At 37.5% G+C, this 24,348-nt stretch overlaps 1 pseudogene; it reads right to left on the bottom strand.

The window, feature by feature from the left end:
* Positions 1–13,191: 13,191 nt before the first annotated feature.
* LOC149238450 (uncharacterized) lies at positions 13,192–14,012 on the bottom strand (annotated as a pseudogene).
* Between the last annotated feature and the right edge of the window lie 10,336 nt (positions 14,013–24,348).

The raw sequence follows: 24,348 nt of genomic DNA, 5'->3' as shown, positions 1-24,348 counted from the left end.
AGATGAAGAAGGAGTTTGGTTTGATAAAAATTCATGAGGGTACCCTATCACATCCATGTCAGACCCGATAGTACAATTGGATACCTAGATTCTAGCAGGCAAAGTAATGAGAAAATTTCATGCAGATGAAGTTCCAGCGCCAGTCATATCGCTTGCGTCTTAGTGCGTGAAGGGGGTCCAGTACAACTAGGCCAAGTATCTATGTTAGGAGTTCCTCACGAACTACCGAGAGGCCCAGGAGGAGAGCAAGCCATTTCATTATGCTTGGATGTTATTGTTGATTGTTTTGGTTGCTTGGAGGTTACCGGAGGATAGCCAATTTCCTCCGCATAAAGAAGAATTGCCTGAGGCAATGTGGTTTGCCTCGTTATGGACCTCAAAAGATCTAGAGCATGTTGAGAGAAAAATATTTTGGGTTTTGATGGATATGTACATGCACATGGTGGTTAACCAGCTGCCAAGGTTGTCTCCTACCTTGTACGCACAACTATAGGCCTATGCAAAATTCAAAGCTAATTTTCATAGGGTCTCAATCAAAGCACGCAAAGACCTTGAGAGGAAATGGAACTCATTGCCTTATATGGTGATAGATATAGATACCCATGAAGTTGTGGGGCTTTGGCCACAGTAATGGTGCATGCCTACGGAGTTAGATGCAAGAACAAGCACATGTGTAGAAATATCTGTTGCGTAGAAGCAGAAGGATGCTACTTAGAAAGCTGCATGCACATTGGCTGCATAAAAGAAAAAGGAGGCTACTATGGCAGCTGCAGAGAAGGCTTGTGTAGAGGAGGAGCATGTTGCTAAAGCATGAGTAGAGAAAGAACAGAAGGATGCAGAGGAAAATGAGAAGTCTGCTTCCCACCATACTGATGAGAATGAGATGTCAGAGAAAGGAGGAGGTGGTGGTGAGGAACAAACCACTGCTTTCATCCTGAAGAAGTGCATGCAGGAGAAGAAAGGTGGGCAGCGGAAGAAACCAAAGTCTGATAAGCAAACACATGTTGATCCCATGATGCTAATAGAGGACGATCTCGATGAGATTGGTGAAGAAATTTGGGACATAATGACATAGGTGCTACAACAATACATGTAGATGCTTGGGAGCATCCAAAAGGATCTAAGCGAGCTACAGATCTAGGCAAACAAAATTCAGGAAAATGTCAGGAAAGCGAGTGGCACACAAGCAAGCATGACACAGGGAAGGAATGAAATATCATAGATTGACTAGCCTTAGGATGTTAGAGTCTTTCCTTTACCTCAAGGGTCAATCTGTGTGGAGTTGGATGATCACCATGCAAATATTCATGTAGTAAAATACATGGGGTTGAAACTTACCACGCTATCACCTGAGGCTCTTCATGCACTACATCAGGGATTGCTAATGAGATAAATATCTGAGAACAACATGCACTCACTATTGTGAGTGAGTTCAAAGTTAACAACCAATAGCTTTTCGTCGAAAATACTCAGGCCCCAAAGGAGCTAGAGGAGTTACAGAGACAACATTAGAGACTGTTCATAGTGATTGACCAGGCCTACAAGTCCATACATGAGTTAGGTATACTTGATGATGCAAAGGCCTCATCTAAGGTAAGGAAATTGGTTGTTGTAGTGTCTGCCTCAAAGGAAAAGGTCGATAAGGTGACTTTCAACCTAAGGATGCAGACAACTGAGCTGCAGTTGAAGTTGCAGCCAACTATGCTGCCAAAGGTTTAGGAACAACAAGGCACAATGATTAAAGAATCCATGGATCAGCTAGAAGTCATCGTTCAAGGGTATGACAAACTCTTCAATCAGGCATTGGGCCTCTAGGATACACTGCAAGAGGATCCTATGCTGCAATAGTTAAGCACAAAACTCAGGGAAGCACAACAACAATACGATGAGATCAACATGATAGCATGGATGTTAGCACCAATCCAACGTTTCAAATGCTTATATGAAGGAAAAGAAAAATTACTGCAGATACAAGAATAACAAAAGAAGAACTTCGTGCTTAGCACATGACTTCAGCCTTGGACAGAGGAAGCGAACCCATTTTCACATACCATTCTTGAGAAGCTGAAGGCTATGCAACAGACACAAAGGACTACGCAACTGGTAGTAGAGGGGAAACAAGAAGAAGATCAGAGTATTGCAGAGCTACAAGCATTGACCAAGGCATTCAATGTACTCCGCCAGAAAGTAGAATAACCAACTGAGTGACTCAGGGGCGAGTCACAATCTTTGTGTTGGGGGCCTATTGGGATGGGGTCCCCAGGGGAAGAATGAAATTAATTAGTTATTTTTTGTAACAATTTTTGTAAGAGATGTAAAGTCTCCATAAAATGTGGATGTGGAGCACACAGTTAGATAGAGTTAAAGGGGCCTTACCCCTTGTTTTTGGTCTGATTTTGGATCCTCCCATGGTCCACAGACCATGGTATGGTATAAAGAAATAGTATAAATAGTTCAGTCATAGCGAGTCTAAAGGGTAGCGAAGTAAGACAAAGTAGAGAATTGGGTTCATTAAAGAGTTTTGGGTGGGAGCTAAGGCAAGAAGGATCTTCTTCATGTGCTTAGGTAGAGAAGGGAAGGCCCTGTAGTTGAGTGTATGGAGGCCTGGGTAGAGTTTGCAATTGAGTGCATGGACCTGTGCAGTTGTGTGCATTGGGTAGTTTGAGTATGTAATCAATGAATTGAAGATCAATAAAGACAATTTTCTAGAGAATTAATGATCATTTCCATTTGTATCTATTTATCTTATATGCTCCTAATGAATGACATGTTTTATGGAGTAATCATTGAATGCTACACGAACGTATCGAATATGTCTTAATAATGTATGAAATTAATGCTTAGCCTCTTCTGCAAAGTTTTAGATCACATGTCTTATGTTTTCTGATGAATAAAATAGATCTATACGAACCCAAACCTAGAGTTACTTTTTGATGTGCGTAAGTAGGTAATTCGACTATTAAAGCTCCGCAAGGACTAACCATGGACCTTTGCGAAGGTCTCAAGGTGCTATAACTGAGTTGCAGTAACCTGCCCTAAAAGCTTATCAATCTACACAGAGGCATATCCAAGGCATTGGAAGACATCACACTAGTCTCTCGATGCAGAAACTTGGTTCTTGCGTCCCCCCATACTGCTTCAGGTGAGACTGCAGCCTGCGCTATGTGGGTTGTTTCTGAAAGGGACAAAAATGTAGGGTTGTCTTGGTTGGGGCATCTAACTCTGAACCTAGGTCAAGATCCCCTAAGCCAGCAATGGGCAAGTTGGTGAGAATACAGTAAGGACAAGATCCTATGCCATCAAAGGCTTCTAAGGTGTTAGGATATTGGTTGAGAGGCGAAGAGCCTATATCTTTCCAGCATGAGATAGACATGATGCATGTGGAAGCACCCTCAATGCTCATCCATCAAAATCCAATGAATCGTCTTCCCTTTAATAATGAATTAGATTAAGAAATAAAGTTAATGGGGAAGATGTGGAACATGATTTTCCAGGTCAAAGGTAATTAAACTCAAATCCTTAGGGTGAATTCCTCCTATAGTAGATTGTAATGCTTTCTATTGTGATGGAAACCTCTAGAGAACTTCCTAGGCAGATTCGTCGAAGGGGCTTGATCTAAATCTTCGACAATATTGTAATGCTGGGTAGCTCACGCATTTGGATTGTAAGATGATTTCTGAAGGAAACCCTTGGGAGGTGGTTAGATAACAAAGTCATTAATAGGTCCCTCAATATGAAGAGGAATGGAACTGGGGGAGTAGAAGTAGAAGGTGTATCAATAACTTCATTCTCGACAACCTATTTGGGAGGATTCATATAGTATTTTGACTGAGTGGCAACATAAATAGGTACCATTCCACTCATATAAACTTGAGAACTCAAAGATGTAGAAGATTGTGGTTATTCTACCAATTGGGTCTACTGTATGGAAAATGTTCTTTTAGTAAAGCCAACATCCCTTGAGTTCCTTTTAACAAGCCACTAACTTCCGCACGATGGGGACAATCCTTGGTATAATGATTTGCCTAAAAAATGGGGCAAGGATATTTTTGCTTATGTTTAGATGCATCATTAACAAATGATTTTGGAGGATCATGTTTTGGGGTATCACATTTGGCTTTTCCTTCACCCTTGTTTTTACATTTTGAGGCTTTGTCTGGTTCGGTAGACTGAACAACATTAACCTCAGATGTTTTACTAGGAATTGGAGAGGGATTCGAAGGAGGATTGGATGTAGTAGTTGAACCATATTTCTACTTCAAAGAAGCTTTACTAGAACTCTAAGTCACTAACCCAATAATACCATCGACAGGTGGTACATCTAGAGCTTTAGAGGATGCTAGATCTGTAGATGTTCTTGGACCATCACGCAAGAGATCATATAACATACCAGATTGGGAATATACCAAATTTGAATATTGGGCACAGGCAATGGCTTGATCTTCAGTCACACAACCATCAATAGCTATGTCCTTGGAAATTTTGTTGATGAATGATTTGGTAAACCATTAAGTTAACAACTCATTAGGTATATCAAACTTGATAAGGCGATACTGACGTCTCCAGTCATGGATATGATCAGAGATTTGGGTAGCCATTAGGGTATTTTTGAAGTCTAAAATGGGCATCCTAAGAAAAATATGCAACCAAACTAAAATTTATAAGAACCAATAGGATTCAGGATGATGATGTCAACCATGGCGGATGATTCACCATTTTTGGAGTAAAAATGTAAAAAGATTAAAAGATAATAAAATAATAAAACTATATTTTTCAACTCATATTTTCAACTTATCTCCGCAAGGTTTTACTCAAATTTCAAGTGAGAGTTCTCATTGAATGGAAAATTTAATTCCTCATCCAGAGAGCACCCATGTTGAATACATTTGGTGGACCTTGTTACACGAAAAATGAGAAATACATGAAAACACTTGATTGTAATAACGCTTTTCATGTATTTCTCATTTTTCATGTAGCAGGGTCCATCAAAAGTATGCAACATGGGTACTCCTTGGATGAAGAATCATATTATGCCTCCAAGGAGTGTTTTTGCACAAAATTTGAGTAAACCCATAGGGAGATAAGTTGAAAATACTAGTTGAAAAAATAGTTTTTTCTTTTTTCCCTCTAAAATTTGATGATGTCATCTAATATTATTTTATTATTTCCATTATTATTTTATAATTTCCTTAGAAGGCCCAAGATAGACCTCAAAACTCCCCTAATGGATATTCTGTTTCAAGGACGTAAGCAGATGGGTACTAGTTTCATATCAAACTGGTAACTAGAAGTGAGTAAGGAAGGCCATTTCCAAATAATTGAAGTCTTGATAGGCACCTCGAGGTAGGCCCATTAGGGTTCGCTGAAAAAGACGTAGATGAATAAAGTCTTCAACCTAGGAATTGGATGAACACCATAAAGGGTAAGTCATAACATGGGCCTAGGGGGCTTCTCTAGACTTTGCTTCAAATTTAAGACAATCACCAAGAATCTTAGTAGGAACCAGAGGCCAATACAGCGAATGGAGTATTGGATCATTGGTGAGTCTTGACACATTTGGTAGTTCCAACATTGCTAGAAATGGAAATTGTGGATTGAAAGGCATGGGAGGCCTTTGATAAGGCCCAACTTGTGGATTCCATCCTTGTTGGTATGGGTTCTTCCCCCAAAGTGGTGGATTTTGACCATAAGGAGCTTGATATTGCCCCCATTGAGAGGTATTCTGACCATACAAAGGTGGATTTTGTCCCCACAAAGGTGGGTTTTGACCAGGGTAAGGTTGATACTGACCCACCATGGGCTGTTGAGAACCATAATGTGGATAAACAACTTGCAAATATTATGGATTATAATGTTTTTGTTGTAACTATTGAACCTCGTGGTAAAATTGTTGACCCTGCTACTACAGGGGTTGAGCTTGTTGTTGTAAGGGTTGGCCTTGTTGATATAAGGGTTGGTTTTGCTACTACAAGGGCTTTCCTTGTTGCTGCAATGGCTGTTGATAAAGTTCTTGTTTCACATAAGGTCCTTGTTGTAAATAAGGCTGCTATTGGTGGAAAGTTCCTTGTGGAATTTTTTGAAGGTTAGTACTGATAAGTTCTAGTTTGAAATTGACCAAATTCCCCAAATGAGGGATTTGAACCAGGTTGCATTTTGGGGCCTGCCTGTTGAGTAAAAGGTGGATTTTGAGGTTATTGTGAGCCATACATAGGGTATGGTTGTTGTTACTGTATCTAGGCCAAAAAAGGATGTTGATATATGATTTAGCCTGATCTAGGTGGAATTGATGATCCACCAGGATAAGTTACGCTGCCAACATTTTGAGTAGCTTCGGTAGCATGAGTTTGAGATCCAATCACATATGTTCCACCTGAAACATGAGGTACATAAGGAGGAGGTGTTTGTTGCCTTCCATGCGGTGGGATAGGTGGTGGCACTTATTTTCCACTTAATGGAGGACATAAGGAACTTATAGGCACATTAATTTCCCCAACCGTAATTATCAGTTGTACAAGAACTGAAGAAACTACAGTCGATACAGGAATTTGAGAGGCCTCGTTTGAAACAAATAGACCAGAAGTAAGCATATTTCTTGATGACCAAATGTTATTTTGATAAAGTGAAGACACACTTGGAGTACCTGAAGCCAATTGAGCAAAATAAGTATAACCAACTGGAAATAAGGTTCACTGCTTTCAGGAAATGGTGGAGGTGCTATACTTCCCACATATGGAAAGCCTTCAAGTGGAAAGTCATATTCAGAATCATTCTCAACACCGGGAGTATGAGTGGCCAAGACTTCTAAAGGACCTCAAGGAAAGGTCAGAAACTCACCTTCCAATGCCATGGGAGGAAATATTTAGTGGGGTGGATCCAAGACGATTGTAGAGATACTTGCAAAGGAATAATAGAATTATCATATGGACTATACGGTCATTGAAGAGATATAACTAATGGATCAAAAATTGGATTTGGAGGGAATAAAACAAAACTTTATGGACTTTCAAGAGTTTTGGGATCAGATTCCTGAGATGATGAGTCTCAAGGTGGAGGACGAGAAGCAAGGGGTTGAATGCTTGGGATAATACCAAGTTTAAGAACTTGGTATTCAAGTGACTATGAAATCTCAAGATGAACTCCTTGTGATGACCCTTTAGTGTCTGATGATGAAGTGGAAATGTAAGGTGAACCTGATGGTTCATTCACGATGACCTTTTCTCAAAAAATAGTAAGTGGTGGTTGATTTGAACCTATAATTAAAATTTACTATTAATAAGGAAATATGAGGCCAAGGATAACTGCATAGGTAAGTCATGTTATCATGGGAATTTAAATTTAGAACTTAAAACAAGAAATAAATCAGAAAGGGTGTACTAGGCAAGAGGGTTTACAAAGTATCTGCGAATCGTTATATACACTTTAGGGGAAACCAAGGACTTAACATACGATGACTGATATCCCTGAATGTTGTGTTCGATGTATCACGTCTACAAGGTGGCTGACTCAGTTACCTGTGGCTAAAGGATAGCAACGAATATATACTTGACAGTATGGGGAGCACAAGTCTATGTTAGCATTGTCTAATGCATAATCGTTCAGTGAGAGAATTCTCACATACTTTCCATACTAGAGTGCCTCCAATATACCCAAGAGTATTGGATAACCTCTGATATACTTTCGTACTAGAATGATATTTCACCCCGAGATACAATACAGGCAATTAACAACAACTGCTAGGTTTATAGATGTCGGAACACGACTCTACCCTAGACCTCTAAATGTTTATGTTAAGTTCCAAATTATCCTTAGGTTAATTCAGTAAATTTGAATGTTGTTCTTGAATTATGTTTCAATTTTGGGCTCAAATGATGTTGCCTAAATCCTAGAATGCAACTATATGAGAAAAGGAAATTTTTGTTTCAATGAATTCTATACTAGAAAGGGAAGAGAGTTCAATCAATTAATGCATCAAACAATATTTCTCCACTAACTTTTCCAAATGCAACATGCAAGAACAACACTAAACTTCACTTTCACTAATGAACATTTAATCTATTGAAAGCAAAAATGACTTTTACTTTACTAAGATGCACTTTACCTAAATGATGTTCTCTTTGATTTTTAGATGCCCTAATGCAACTGAGCTTCAACTAAAGAAAAAATGAATATTTTGATTCAAAATGCTCCTAATTCAAATGCTACATCAATCAAAGTAACACCAAATTCAAAAGAACTCAATGAAAATGCCTTTCGAATAGATAAGAAAATACACTCATTTCAGTTCGTAAACCAAAAAATGTAATCTATGCTTGATGAACGACAAAGATGAATTTCAAATGCAAGATGACCTAGCACAAATGAAAAGTGACTTTGCACAAGACAAACCAAAACTAATGCAAATCAATGTTTCAAATGATTTTACTAGATAATTAGATTTAAACACTCAACAAACCATAAACTCAACAACACTCACAAGTGGAAAGTGACAATTAAATGACCTATAAACCCTAAAATCAAATGCAATTTCACTAAAACACTTGGAAGTTTAAAAATGTAAGAATTTTCTAATGAAATTAGGTAATCATTAAAAACATAAATAAATCCAGTCATATAGGACAAAACAAGACCTGAGGGGCTCAGACACAATGGAGTTTGATAGAGAAAACCTAGGTTTCTTGCCAATCTCAGAGATGAGCATGGTTGTTATGGCCAAATTGGCATTGAACAGGGGATCAACATGACTATTTAAAGAAAACGTGTGCTAGTAATGCGATTGTCATAGAAAAAAGCACTTTGAGCGAGGAATAAGGCAAAAAATAAAAATATTCCCACAAACACTTCCAGACTTAGCACTCTAAGGAAACAATTAGTGATTGTGCAGACCTAAACATACCCAAACTAAGTGAGAACATGATGGTTAGTCAAACTGATCTAGAGATCAATTAAGAAAAGAGGATGAAAATGATATATCTTCCCCAACAAAGTCACAATTTTGTTGTGAAGGTAAATTACCTATGCAAACAAAGGCGGTCCCTCTAACCCAATGAGTGGGTCTAGCAACAAAATAAACAAACTAACATACACTTTCCTAGATTATGTTTAACAAATACAGAGAGAAGGAGAAACCTACCTCGCTCTGGTTCTAATTTCTCAATCCTTTATAGATTACTTTGAATCTTTTGCTCCAGGCCTCACTCCTTACTTGTTCTTCACGTCCGAGTACCTACAAGGAATATCAAAGAGCTATGCAAGATACAAGAGCATATATGGCATACAATAAACATAAATTACTTAATAGATCAAGGATTATTAAGCTAAAAGCATATACATTTACACACTTATGGAAAGTGAACGTCAGATGTATATATTATTAAGATAAGAATGGAAGCATACAACCTATGCCTTGATGTTGGAGACCTCCTTTTGGTGGATGTCAAAGTCCAACAAAAGCTCTTCAAGCACACCTTGTCCAAGCCAGAATGGGTAGCATGTAAGAATAATATTAGCATAGGGATGCAACAACCAATGAAAAACCATTTGGGGATGGAAGAGAGTGAATTTATAGGAAGGGAGAAGGAGTTAGGGATCCACAAAAGAGGGAGGAAGGTCCACATCTAAAGGGTAAAGCCCATGATGATATGATCAAGAGGTCCAAATGGGAGAGCTCAACCATATCAACACCAACCAATATCCAACTCGTTGTTCTCAAAGGTTCTAGTGCATGAAGCTTCTCCTCCACTTTGGGAAATCCTACCAGAAGAGGTTCAGTGTGGGTTTTCCTATCAAAAATTTCATTGGAAGCACTAGTGTATAATTGTGCAACCTTCCATCAACACGCAAAGACAGTGGAGCAAAGCGTGGTGATGTTAAAATTTAGGTTTTTAGAAGACCTACTTTAGAGTGGATTTAGGGTAGTTTTCCTTTGATTCTTTAGGGATATTTTGGTGTGTATATCATGATGGATATGCTGCACAATAGTCAATGTTTTGGCACTTCGGGATATGAAACAGGGAGTGAACAGGAGGTATGAAAAAACATTGTGTAACACCCTAAATATCATGCATTCATGGGTTTAAACCTACAATCAATAAACTCAAAATATGATTTTAAAACTCTAAATATAAAGTATTCCAAAGTATTTAAAGCCATTTAATGTGTTCAATAATAATGCATAATCAAGTTAAGCCACCATTTTGGAAAAATGAACAAGTGCATACAATTGAAATTTAAGTAGAATACAATGGAAAAAAATAAAATAAATAAATTATAATATTATTAATAAAACCTCATTATCACAATGAAGGAGACCATTTGCAGGATGTACAAGATATTTGTAATAGCTAAAGTCTTCTTCCTTAGAGCTACCATCCTCCAACCTACCAAAAATCTCTGAACAATCTTTTACATCTTCTTTTAAATGTTTGGAAGTTCGTTTCATTTTTAGTTCTTGAAACTTCCCAAATACAATTATATTAATGATAATTACTTTCACTACATGCAATACATATCCCATTATTTAAATGAATTCCTGCTCAAATCCTCCACGTTAAAATCCTTTAAATAATATTTCCTGCATTAAAGGAAAATATATAAATTAATTCTCTAACATAAAACATGATAATAAATGAAATTAAAGTATAACTCACCCTTTAATGTTCTCCTCATAATATTATCTCATGTACATTATTAATGAAATTTAACTTTTTACCTTAGGTGGGACCTAATAAAAATTTTACTAGAATATAAAACATTAGGTCATAAATGATGTATTTAATGTGAACGTATTTTCAAAAATGCAAATTTGAATGCAAAACATTAAATTTAATATGTTTTTCCCTTTTAAATGTTGAAATTTGCATTTCTATAAAACCTACCATAAAATCTCAATGCTCCCATGCTAAATTAATGCCTCCAGATTTTCCATTCCACATTCTCCATTCAAGTATTAGTTCCATAAAAATAAAATATGAAAGATATAACTTTAAGTTCTAGATTTTAATTTTAATTTTAAATGTTCATTATGTGTTAATATAAACTTGGAATTTAATTAAACATATAATTAAAATGATAAAACTTTAAATAATAACTATATAGATTATGTTGAAACTTCTAATAATGATAATAAAATTATAATTGAAGTTACATTTCCAGAATATTTATACGAAATATTAGTCGTTGGGGAAATTTGATCAACGACTATCAAGTCATTACTTGAACGGTGGTAAACACCTCTATCGAACCCAATGGTTTATTTACAGGCCTTAAAAGTGATAAAAGTTTCGATGGTTTTTAAATTGGTCAGCATTCATAATTTAAGGGGCACAAAGCTTTATGAGGAGAGTTCATACTTTCATTAAACCATAACTCTCATCACAGGGGATATATGTTGGCCATCACATGGGATATGGATATGTGCTGGTCTTTATTAGTCCGTGCCATCTGGAAATGGCATGGGACTATAGTAATCGGAAACATGGTGGTTACTATTAATTGAGATGTTTATTAGGGCAAGTTAATCTTGTATAATCAAACTTTTCAAGATCATAGTCATCTATCATCTTATTTATCCTCTTCCCCAGGCAGAGGCATAAAACCATATACTATATTTATAAATTTGCTTGCATTTTGATGCTAAGGTAAAGTCTGGTAAATTAATGCTAACATTAGTTTAATGTTAGTTTTCATGCATTTAATGTTTAAATATATATGATCTTGTGAATTAGAGATATATATCTCATTCTGTGAGTAAACCATACAAGTACTCACATACAAGTCGCATGAGTAAACAAGTGGCATGTGAGTGAACAAGTGGCGAGTGATAGGAGGATGTAAGTGGCGAGTGAAGCCAACACATGCAGAGGTCGGTCTTTAGCAGGCTTTTTATTATCAAACCTGCTTGGACTGCTTCACAATTATATTTCTAGATTGCTTCACAATTCTTCCTCGATTGCTTCGGCTGTTTCAGAATTCTTCCCCAACTACTTCACAAGTCAGTTGACTATTTCAGAATTCTTCCCCAACTGCTTCTACTATTTCAAAATTATCTGCTTCACAATTCTTCTTTCACTTGTTTCATAGTTTCACAATTATCTGCTCTATGCACAATATAGTAGCAAGATTCCCGTGAAAAATTCCTGTGAAATTACTGTCAGAATCTGAAAGAGTACATAATTTGAAAGAGTAGAAGACTATTTGAGAGAAATCACTACTCGGAAAGAACAAGCCAAGAAATCACTAGTGGGACAAATCAAGAAATCACTAGTGGGACAAGTCAAGCATTCACCTGTTGCCTTTATCAATTATTGGTTTTCTAGGTTCATAAAATGAAATTAGTTTTTCTTATCCAAGAAAATAATTTTTTTTTTTCTTTTTTGGTGTATGCACCTACGCCCAACCTCTATTAATTAATGGTTTTCTGGGTTCATAAAATAAAAATAGTTCTTCTTATCCAATAAAATAAAAATTTGTAATTTAAATTCAATATTCTTTCTTATCCAAGGAAATATTTTTCTTTTTCTTTTTTGTTGCTTGCACGTATGCTCAACCACTATTAATTACTGGTTTTCTAGGTTCATAAAATAAAAGCGGTTTTAAATAAAAAACTATAATTTAAATTCAGTATTATGCTAGGTTCATAAAATAAAAGCGATTTTTCTTATCCAAGAAAATAAAAAAATGTAATTTAAATTCAGTGTTTTGCTATTTTTCAAGTCGTGAGATTCAAGTTTCAATAAACTGATTGATTTTATACTCAGTGAAACATGAAGGGACTGCAAAATTTTTTTGTAAAACTAAAGCTACTAATCCCATTGAATTCTCTCTATAATAGTGATGGTTGAAGCCTCCTCGTTCTTGGATCTCTGAGCTGCAGCTTAATGCAAAAATGCAGAGAAGCAATGTGGACACAAAAATAATGAACAACATGCTCACTGCAACCCCAAGACAATCATGCTCAAATTAATGGCAGAGCTTTTCATCTCTTCTCATAACTTGTATGCCCTCGATATTTCGGCCCCTCATCCACCAAGGATCGAGTCATGGTAGCAGTAGTTCTAATTCTATGTTGTTCCCTATTCCAATTCAGCTCAGCTGAAGCATCATCCGTTGATTGAGTTCCATCTTTACTACCAAGTCAATATAGAGTTTGTTCTATATGACCTTGAAGGAAACACCACGGCAGGAGGTAGAGATTCATTTCTGGATCTCCCCCCATCCATCCTTTGCTGCATGACCAGAGAAGTGAATGTCATGCCCACTGAATAGGATGATGAGTGAATACTCTGGGATAGTTGGTGTAGCTGATCCATTACTAAAATCCCTAGATCTTACCTGATGAAAGCTGGGCTCCTTTGTAATCGGCATGCCCAACTCAGACATGCAGGCCTGTATTCTATCATCGCTTCCATACAAACCAGGATACCTCTGAATACACTTATCTTGCATAGTCTCCAATGCCTTTGCCAAAGGATAGCTAATGGAAAATCCGCCTCCCCCCTAAGCCATACTATAAGAAAAGAAAATATTCTGCAAATGAGACTCTGATAAACTGCCAATGCAGTAAGGTTTCGTGTGATCATACTTGGATAGAACCCTCACCAGATTATCAGCAATAAAGACAGTATCATCATCCCCCATGACAAACCAATGTACATCAGGAAGACCCATTCTGAAAGTCTCAGACACAATGCGGGAAATTCTAATGGCAGATCTGTGTCCCTGCTTGTTGGTGTACTTAAAATGGGAGGTATTAGCTGATATTCTCCAGGGGGCAGGGAAGAATTGTCACCCTTGCCAGTTTTCACAGGCTTCTCTAACCAAATAAACCCCCTCATCTCCTTCGGCCTCCACCACAACTTTATGTATTCTTTTCTCTTGTCCCATAACCTAGCAGAGGCGGCAATCCCAAACACTATGTGCTTCAAGTCGGTTCCTGTAGAATCAGGAATAGCTTGAAGCGCTTCCCTATGAATACCAGCCTCGTCGGCATTGACAACCTTTGTAGTATTCTCCATGGCTAAAACTTCCACATTGTTACTAGTACTAGTACTAGAACTGTAGCATTTGTGCTTGCTCAAGAAAGAAGAATTAGTGCACCAGTAGAAAAAGCTGAAGTATTTGCCTAGTGCAGAAATGATTGTGCCATGTTTTGCTACTTGGGACAAGGAGTGAGCAGTGGCTCTATGGAAATGGAAGTGGAGGAAGGAGTTTGAGTGAGGTTGTCACCACATGGAAAAAAATAAAAATCTCATGCTACTCTCACTGGGTGGTTGTCTTCATCTGAGGCATGAAGACAAGTTTCATTTAGTCTCTCACCACGTTTACTTGCCATAACAGTTGCCTACATTAGGTGCTTAAAATTTCATCCTGAAACTTTAATGCCCAGAACAGATGTTAGCATTCGCATAAACTTGATTTTTTTGCTTAAACTTTGGTCCTGAAACTTTAATGCCCATAAAAGCTGTGGGCATTCACATAAACTTGATTTTTTTGCTCATTATTTTATGAACGAACAATTTAGTATAGGAAATTGTATTTCCATATAAATGACGTAGAGCTTACTTAGTATTCATTGCCTAAATCATTAGGCCAGTCCGCTACAACACCAAATGTAAGACGAAGAAGTATGGTTTGGAACTTAGAGCTCCACTAACCAAAGAACGAAACTAGAAGAATATTTTTGGGAAATGTTACAGTATTTCATATTTTAGGTTAAATGGGGTTGGCGTTAAATTAAAATAAAATAAATAGTTAGGAATAGGATAGGGCCAATGAGGATAAACACAACATAAATGGGTGAAACAACTGTTGCTGTCTCCCCCACTTGTCTCTACCTAATCTGTTACTGGTCCTGGCTGAGCTCTATGGCTTGTTTGTCATGAATCAACCGGATCATTCACTGTTACTTACTCAACAGAATCACCATAATTGACATAAGTGGGTTCAAAGTCAACACGTGCTTCAATTGGATAAATAACTGGCTTTCAAACTACAATGGGCTATGCCTTCGATACTATCTTTGGATCTAGAGGCTCCGGAACTAGAACTTCATATGCCTATGCCGACAGTTGATCGGTTCATCAATTGGTAAGACCTAGGGGTACAACTACAGGAAGAATCTACTAGATCAATTTCCTCATTAACAACTTAATCGACTGAGTCAAAAAAATCATCAACATGAGCAAGCTCTGCCCTACCCTTCCCCGCACTTCTTTGCTGAAGGATCTGAAACTAGAGAATTTGTAAACTGTTTCAAGGTCAATGCTTCGATCTCCATCTACTAAGTAAACAACAAAATCATCGGCATTCAATGGGTAGGTCAGGTAGAAGGATGGGTAATACATGCACTACAACCTCCTTTTCCAAATAAAAATGTTCTAAGTGCCCATCGCTACACTCTCTCAGTGTCGCAACAGGGACTTGTTGCTCAACAACACCTCTTGTTTAAATTATATTCCTTTGTTAAGTTCAAATGTGCCACAAGATATGATGTCGGTGTGTAAGAGTTAGGCTTTTAAATACTTAATGAGGTAGGGTAAGTTAAATTATTATTTTTTTTTCAAATTTTTATTTAATTAATGTTTTTTTTTATTTATATATATGTGTTTTGGTATTTAATTTGTATTCATTTATTACTTTATAATTTTTTATTTTTTTAACTTATTACAATAATAATTATAATATATAATTATAATTATTAATTCAAAATTAAGATTTTAATCTTTTATTTAATATAATAGTCATTTTCTTACAAGATACAATGATTATTACAAAAATATACTTTATGTAGGGAAAACATGAAAATTCAAGGGAGTGATTTTCGATCATGAGAATATGAGATAAGGCACAAGGCAAAAGTGATAGGAGAAGCTAAGATCTAATTGGGGTCAATTTGGTGACAACATGTTCAAAGAAGAATAAATATGCTACTTAAATTCGAGGAAGAGAGGTACAAGGCCAAAGATCGATTTGTTGCACATCAGAACTGTCTAAAGTGTTGGTTTGATATGAAATCCGTAGGGGAAAAAAGCTTTGATGTGGGTGACCTAGTCCTGAACTGGGATAAACCCCATGAAGAAAAGTGGAAACACACAAATATCTAGCCTTTGTGGATTGGACCATTTGTTGTTAATGAAAAGCTCAACCACAATTCTTCCAAGCTGAAATCATTAGACGAAAGAATTGGTCCCCCCCCCCCCCCGTCTAAGTGACTGAGATCTAAAGCATTACTTTTGATAGCAGCTACAAGTTGCACTTCCTATAAAATTGTTTTGTTTATCTTTGTTTTATTTGTATCCATTTTTTATATGTGATGTAAGTACTGCCTTGTCGTGTATTATTGGTTGGTCAATGTACATAAATAAGACCCTTGTGTAAATTGCATGGCTCAAAAGGATTTATAGAGTAATAAAAGAGGAGTGTGATAACCACAACGCTTGACTTTCTATTATTCTCCTTCTATGTTTGGGAAAATTCCATAGCTTGAGCGAAGTCCAGATGGAAAATATGATTCTTCTAATAGGATAACCTTGAGGGAACCTATTAGATGCGTGTCTATGTGGGTATCTAAACTGCTCAACTTGGTTTAAACCAAATTGTGTGCTAACACTTGTCAAATATAGTAGAGAAGGCATAAGGGGAAAATCTAAAGTGAGAAAACTAATATCATAGGTCTTAAAAATACTTCTCTAAAGGGGAAACCTCCTCTCCTCTCAATAATTTAGGATCCCTCTTCTACCCATTGAAAATAATAAGTGCCAATGCACAGTTCTATTAAAATAAATAAATAAAGGGTGAAAGAAGAGAAAGTATTCCTTCACAGGGAGGTGAAGCAAGCAACTTCGTTGGGGTACTATCTAGGTTCATTGGCAGTGAAGCAACATTTGTGCTCCTAAAGTGACTATGTCGGGGTACAATCTAGGCCCGATGGCAACGGAGCAACACTATAGATGAAAACTCATACTATGAATATCATAAACTCACCATACACATTACCCTTTCTAGTATTGAAACAATTGTGATATGGTGTATCTTCTAAATGTGTTTCAACCAAGTCGAGAAAAGTGAGATGTTATGTGTAAAAACAAATAAAAAAAGGGAAATCGAGGTAATCAATAATTCCTCAAGGTTTGACCCTTAACTGAAAGATATTCTCAAATAGAGAAGCTAAAGTCCACCATATGTGTTGCCAAGTGTTGTCGCTGCTACAATACCCTCCAAAAGCCCACTACGCTTGAATTTTGGAGCCTACTATCACTATTGAATCTAGAGTCACTTTGATCGAGAAATGTTGTTTCATGTTATTATATTTGTTTCAAGTTTCTTTGGATGGTCTCAAGTTTCATTGCATTGATGAAAACATCGTTTAGTGCATTTTGTGGTCATAACATCTTTTTTGTCGTAAAACGACACTTTTGGCTCACAATCACACACACTACACTCGTTGCACTTGGGGAATGTGTATAAAGGGGAATTTTAACATATATTCATCATTGTTCAAGTTTTTCTAAGTTTTCTTCATGAGATTGTATGTGTCGCACATGGTTATATGTCTAAATTCATCTTGTTCGCCCCTCGTCTCATATTCCAAACTTAGTGCACTCTGAAGCCTTGATGGGGAATCCTTCATTATTCAGAAGTGCACCATGTGCCCTCCAAGGGTGCAAGGAAAACTTCTTAACCCTCTTCCCGATTTCTTACTCTGAACTGCACCCTCCTCAAACTATGAAATTGGCAACAAGAAAATCTTGATTTAATTTTCCCTTGAATTAAATTAGGAGAAAATTGTAATTCCACATCACAAGGCAACAAGAATGAATTAACTAAGTTAATTTCACTTAGTTGGCTCAATTAATTCGATCTGAGGGCCTAACTTGAGTCACGCAGAGTGGTTCCTAAATTTTAGGAACCTAGGTTGAGTTTAATTTGAGATGAAATAGTTTAATTCAGTTAAACTAAGTTCATGTCAGTTAAACTAGTTCAAATTATTAGAGGAACTAGTAGGGGGTCTAGAAGTGGGGTGCAACTTCATGTGTTCAACAACTTAACTGATAAATCAACCATAATTAAATCATGCACGCATGAAATTCAAGTTACCTAGTTGAGATTGTAGTTCAAGGGGAGTGTACTATTAGTTGTAAACTAGTTCAAGTTGTACAGATGGTGCATGTAGTCAGAGGAAGGACCTCAAGGAATTGTGCAATCTAGATGAGGGAATTTCCTATTAAATAGGGGCCTAATTCCCAAGACAAAAGCGCAAGGAAATAGGAGTTTGGAGGCTTGTAAATTTGATTAAGTATTGTCCAAAGGAAGTCAGTGAGGTAGAGGATAGAAAATACTTGTGCGGGTTGAGCTCAAGGTCGAGCAAAGCATATTGTATTCATCTAGCTTCTTTGATTAATACAATACAGATAGGAAGGGGTTTTGAGTAGTTTCTTTCCCCTTAGATAAATCTATGAGAAAATATGATTGAATCTTGTCTCATGTTTATATTGTGATTTATCGATTTTTTAATTGTTTTCGTTGATGAGTACAACAGTTTCAAGTCTTTTGTTTTAAAAAATTACATAAGAAATTTGAATCTACAAGGAATTTATACATGGTATCAGAGCAGGAATCACAATAGAGAAGATATTTTGAACTTGTTATTGTAGGAGGATCGAACTTGCAGGATCATTTCTTCAAAGCTAGCAGGATGGATTTCTATGGACTAAGACTCAAGTATTCTCTTGAGGGAAGATTGAATTATGCTTCTTGGAAGGACTGCATGGAGGTAGTGTTGGGAAATAACTGATTGAAGTAATTCATTGATAATGATATCTAGAAATTGACAACAACTAATGCTGAAAAACTAGAAAATTGGAATAATTGTGTAGCTAAAGCTAGGAGGATAATCTTGGAGGGTGTGAGACACCACATAGTATTGAAACTAAATGGAAAAGAGACTCCCTTTGTGATCAGCCTCATCGTTGGGTAATTATATGGGCCTTAATTCACCTCCTATCTTATTCAAACCAACTTTTCTCACAACTTAGTACATGTTTGTTATTATATTTTGTTTATGAGATGAGTTAGAGTTGGATATTATTCCTAGTGGACTAATATGCATTGAATGCAGGATTGAAGGAGAAAATCAAGGAATTTTGTCAAATACTAAGGTTAAAAATCAAATGGGACAAGGAAGAGGGATTGTAGGAGGTAAATCCTCCTCATTTACTTATCCCCCATTTGAATATTCCTCATCCATCACAGTGGCTCGGAGTGCAAGCAGCCAAGCCATGAGGATTAGAAGGCAGCCAAGAAAGCAAGAGACAAAGAGCTAGTTTATCTCAAGTTTTGGAGCCGAGCCTCCCTAATTTTAAGGAATTCATTGGGGAATTTAGTTGTATAAGTAGAGAGGCCTAAAGCCTCATTAGTATTCAAATTTTTGTTGTAAAACTCTAAGCTATTTTCAAGCTCCAGACTTGTGAAAGTTTTATTGATGTAACTTTTTGTTTTTGTAATAAGAATGAGTTTTGTTTTGAGCCAACACTGAGTTAACTCAGAGGGCTGAAGATCTTGGGTTAGTGCCCAACCCTAGTAGCCAAGGCTCCTCTTTCTTGTATCTTTATGTTTAGATTAGTATCATAGTGTCATTGTTAATTTACTTTTAGATGTGTTTCCATTGCAAGTAGTGTAGATTGGATTGGTTGTTTATTAGTTTTCTTCCATTTGTGCCTTACTTCAGTAGTAGGTTAGAAGGGATAAAAGGAGTAACACAAGGTTGTCAGTGGGTGTCTTGGCCTCATTTCCTCCCTTTGGGATCATGATTTGAGGAAGGGACCCTTATGCAGCCCCAAAAACACAGATTTCTATTTCTTGCATAAGCTTTAGAGTTTACCATATTTAAGTTAGCCTTTGATCAATTTTTCAAAGTAGGATTTCATTTCCATCTCTTCTATCTTCACTCTTGTAGTAGATCTCATCCATTCTTTCATTTCTTTCAGCATCTTTCCTCATGCATCATGTAGGCAGTTAGTTCATTAATTTTTCTTTTCTAGCTTATGAGAATGCTTCTTGTTTACATAGCATTTTTGGAATTATACATGTTTTATGCAAAGCAGGTGCTTTAGGAGTAGACAAAGACTTCATATCCAGCAACCACCTTCCAATTCATCCACCATAGTCATTCGTTGTTTTCACCATTTCCTTCACTAGTTTTCATCATTTTACAGAGAAATTCTTCCAAGAACATTGAGCGAATCCAACCATCCTTTATCTATGATATTGACTTCTGAGTGATCTTAGACCTTTCCTCAGTTCATTCCACCCATATACCATCTTTCTTAAGCCTCCCATCACCTCCAACAATTTCAATTTTGCTCTCGGTTGTATCCTCTCGGTTTACATGGAATCCTGTAGGTTTCTAGTACATCTTGTAGGTTGTCCTGAAATGGCCTGTTTTGAGGTCGAATTGAGGGAAAACCTCTAGAAAGTCATTAAAATCCTCCCAAGGGTCTCCCACACCATCCAACCATCTCCTAACCCTTCTAGGAAGCCTCCAACATCCTTAATTCACCTGCCACGTCACCAAAAGAATTTAGTTTGCATACTTGATTTTGCATGAAAAGACAAAAATACAAAAACATATTTATTTCAGTCCCTTTACTTGCACATTAGTAATGTTTGATGCTTCTTACTTGCATGCTTAGATAGTAACATTTTGTTCCTGTTAATTTAGCATTACCACAAATCATATTTTTTTGGTAGTTAATTAGGAAATGGTGTGATTTAGCATTGAATTTCGGTCTTTTCCATTCTTCCAGTAGAGTTGCTCTCCCTTAGAGTAGATTTCCGTTTCTTCCATCAAGAAACCAAGTTTCTTCTGACTCTGTAGAAGTTTGGCTTGAAAACCCCAATGGTCTCTCGCCAGCTGAACCATGACAAAAGACAGAACAATCACTTTTACTTGTGTATATAGCATTGACACCTCCAAGTTTGTACGAACCTTGGGTTGACAAATAAAGCTGGTAGCACAAGAGTTGCAACATTATTGCTACAATATTGGTGCTCATCACTTTTTGGCACTATTGCTGGGAGGTGTTTGAGTAATATGTGAATACAACTTCTTTCTTCTATTTTCTTGTCTCTAATATTCCGCCATTAGTTTATTTCTGCAAAAGTAATTTAGGTTCTTCCTTTTTCATTCTACATTTTCTTCTTTCCTTTCCATTTTGCAAGCAAGATTTCAATTCAACAAGTAGTTTTTCACTCAGTCAATAGTTTTCATTTAATCAAAAATTTCAATTCTGCAAAGTACTTTCCAAGTTTGAAAAAAATAGAAAACCAACCCAAAAACATTTCATTTCATGCCTCGTAGGAATAGGGATAACTTAGGGAAATATTTGCCAAATACCCCCATTGCATCAAACAACCAACCTTCCCTCTTCTTCGGTGGTTTTGAACTAGAGGAACCCTTAGGTGAGCAACCTGACATATTTGAAGAACCTACAGGGGAAGAAGAAGAAGAAGAACCCGTTCCTACTGAACAAATGGCTAAAAACAGAACTGACAAAGAGAATAGAGAGAAAGTTGAGGGTACCTTCCCCATCAGGGAAACCAATCGGGATATTAAGATGAAAAATATAAGCCCCTCTACCTTACCTCATTTCCATGGCTTGACCATAGAAGACCCCAACACTTTCTTATTTGAGTTTGTTGTTATATGCCAAACCTATCACTATACAAATGATGAGAAGAAGTTAGAACTATTTCCGTCTACCCTCAAGGATGTAGCATTGCACTGGTTCATGGGTTTACCTAGGGATAGCATCACAACTTGGGCTCAGATGCAGTAAGCCTTTAACAAGAAGTACGAAGACTACTATCGGTCAAAGGATACTAAAGAGGAAATTTTTAGGATGACCATAGGCAATGATGAATCCCTAGAGGATTACGAAGAAAGATTCCATCTTAGTTACAAAAGGATCAAGTGCACACTTGACCCTGAGTCACTAAAGTTGGTCCCGCTTAGGGGAGTAAGGGAAGATCTTCTAGATACCCTACACTTGTTAGCAAGAGGAGATGTCTGCTAATTACCTTATGATGATATCAATACTTTCTTTAGAAACCATTCTATGGTAGCTAGGAAAGAGGGTAGGGGTAGTTAGCATATGGTCAATACATCCTCTTCCAACCCATCCATTAAGGGAGAAATTGGAAACATGCTGGAAGATTTCAAAAGTGAGATGTTGCTAACCCTTGCCTTGCAAATGGACACTATGCATATTAAGAGAAAGCATGAGGAAGCAAAGAGAGCCTTTGCCATTTTTTTTCCTAGATGCACCAGAAGACACCCTAGGAATGAATGTCCATTGAATTCTATTGAAATTTGATCAGTCTATGAAGAAAACCACTCACCAGACAACTGCCCTTATTTGCCTGGACTTGAAGCTGTATATCAAGGAGCTGAAGGGGTCACTGAGCAGCTCTGCTACATAAACCAAAGGAGACCTCATGGGCTTAGACCATACCAACAGGTTATGCAAGGGTCCTCCCATGCATATTACAACCCCAACCAAACCACAACCATACCTTCTTGGGGACCCCCTGCTCATCTTTCTTGGTCTACACCCCCTCCTTGGTCCTTTGCATCTTAGTATCACTCCCAGCCAGTCATTTCAACCGTATGCTCTGCCAAAACCTCAGTGGAATGCACCACAGCGGGGGTAGGGGCCCCAATACAACAATGCTCCAACTTTATTTCCTCCACCAGCTACCCAACCACAGCTATTACACTCTACTCCACTCAAGCAACCCCAGATGCTTGCCCAGCCAAATCCAAATCCAAAGAATAGACAGGCTTAGCAAGTATACAATAGAGAGACATCATATCCAACTTATGTTGTGGAAATCCAGGAGATTAACCTCAAATCTAGTAGAGTTCTCCTCGATAACCAACCTCCACCTCAACCTAGGGAGGTTGATGAAGAAACATAGGAAAGCATTCTTAAAGTGAATCCACCATTTCTTGAGAGATTAACCCAACCACTCCAGCCTACCCCAAAAGAGACTGAACTTCTAGGAGAATTGAAAATATATGTGTAAATATTCCACTTCTCGAAGCAATAAAAGATGCTCCTATTTACAATAAGTTGATTAAGGGGAAGTGCTTCAAGCATCCAGGGAGGCAAAGAAGGGATGCCCCTACCATTAATGTCATTCGACATCTGTCCAACATAATGCTGGGGTAGGTAATCTATAGAAAGTATTTGGACCCTGGAAGCCCTGTAGTAGATGTGCACATTAATGGCACCATTGTCCCACACACTTTGATCGATCTTGGGACTGCCATTAATGTGATGACTAAGGACACCATGCTTAAGCTCAACCTCCAAGGTTCATTGAGGAATACCACAACAGTTCTGCAACTTGCAGACCACTCCATAGTGACCCCTGAGGGAATTATGGAGGATGTGATTGTCTCCATTGACTCTTGGGAGTACCCTACAGATTTCCTAGTTCTCCAGCCTAAGGCTAAGCTTACTGGTTACCCTCTCATCCTTGGGAGACCTTGGTTGGCCACTGTTGATGCTTACATTAGCTGCAGAGCTATGAATATGACCATAAATAATGGGCATATTTCCAAGCAGTTAGTCCTATACCCTCCTACTTAGCCATCTCTAGAGCATGATTTACCTTTATGGTTGGAGGAGGAGGAAGAAGATGAAGTTTATCCTACCCAAATTTATACTTTAGAAACAACCATGGGAGGAGGATAGTAGGATGAAGATGATTTGAGTGAACACCTACTCCAAAGTCCAACTCCCAATACATTGCCCTTAGAATATGTAGTAAAGGAAACCCAGAACAATCATCAAATTGACCTATGGTTGGCCATTCCAACCCCCTCTATGTCAAAACCATAGAATTCAGCCCTGGTAGAACCTTGAAAATCAATCCATCTTTCTCTACTCTCCAAGAAGAGAAGTTATGCAACATGCTAAAGGAACATCTAGATGCCTTCTCTTGGAGTTACAAAGAAATGAAGGGAGTACAACCCTCAGTGTGTACTCACCACATATACATCAAAGAAGGTTGCAAGCCATTTCGACAACCCCAAAGGAGGATGAATCTAGATCTTAAAGATATAGTCAAAGAAAAATTGCAAAAACTGCTAGATGCACGATTCATTTACCCTATCTCCGACAGTGAGTGGGTCTCTCCTTTGGTGTTAGTTGTGAAGAAAAATGGTAAGTGGAGGATTTGTGTCGATTACAAGGAGTTGAACAAAGCCACAAAGAAGGACCATTGTCCTCTACCTTTCATTTACCAAGTGCTCCATGGCCTAGCAAGGAAAATGTTTTTCTCTTT

Source organism: Pinus tabuliformis, chromosome 8, assembly GCF_031772625.1.
Source record: "Pinus tabuliformis cultivar Carrire ecotype Pingquan chromosome 8, CPIR1, whole genome shotgun sequence".
Lineage (NCBI taxonomy): Eukaryota > Viridiplantae > Streptophyta > Pinopsida > Pinales > Pinaceae > Pinus > Pinus tabuliformis.
This window is presented reverse-complemented; position numbering and strand designations above follow the sequence as displayed.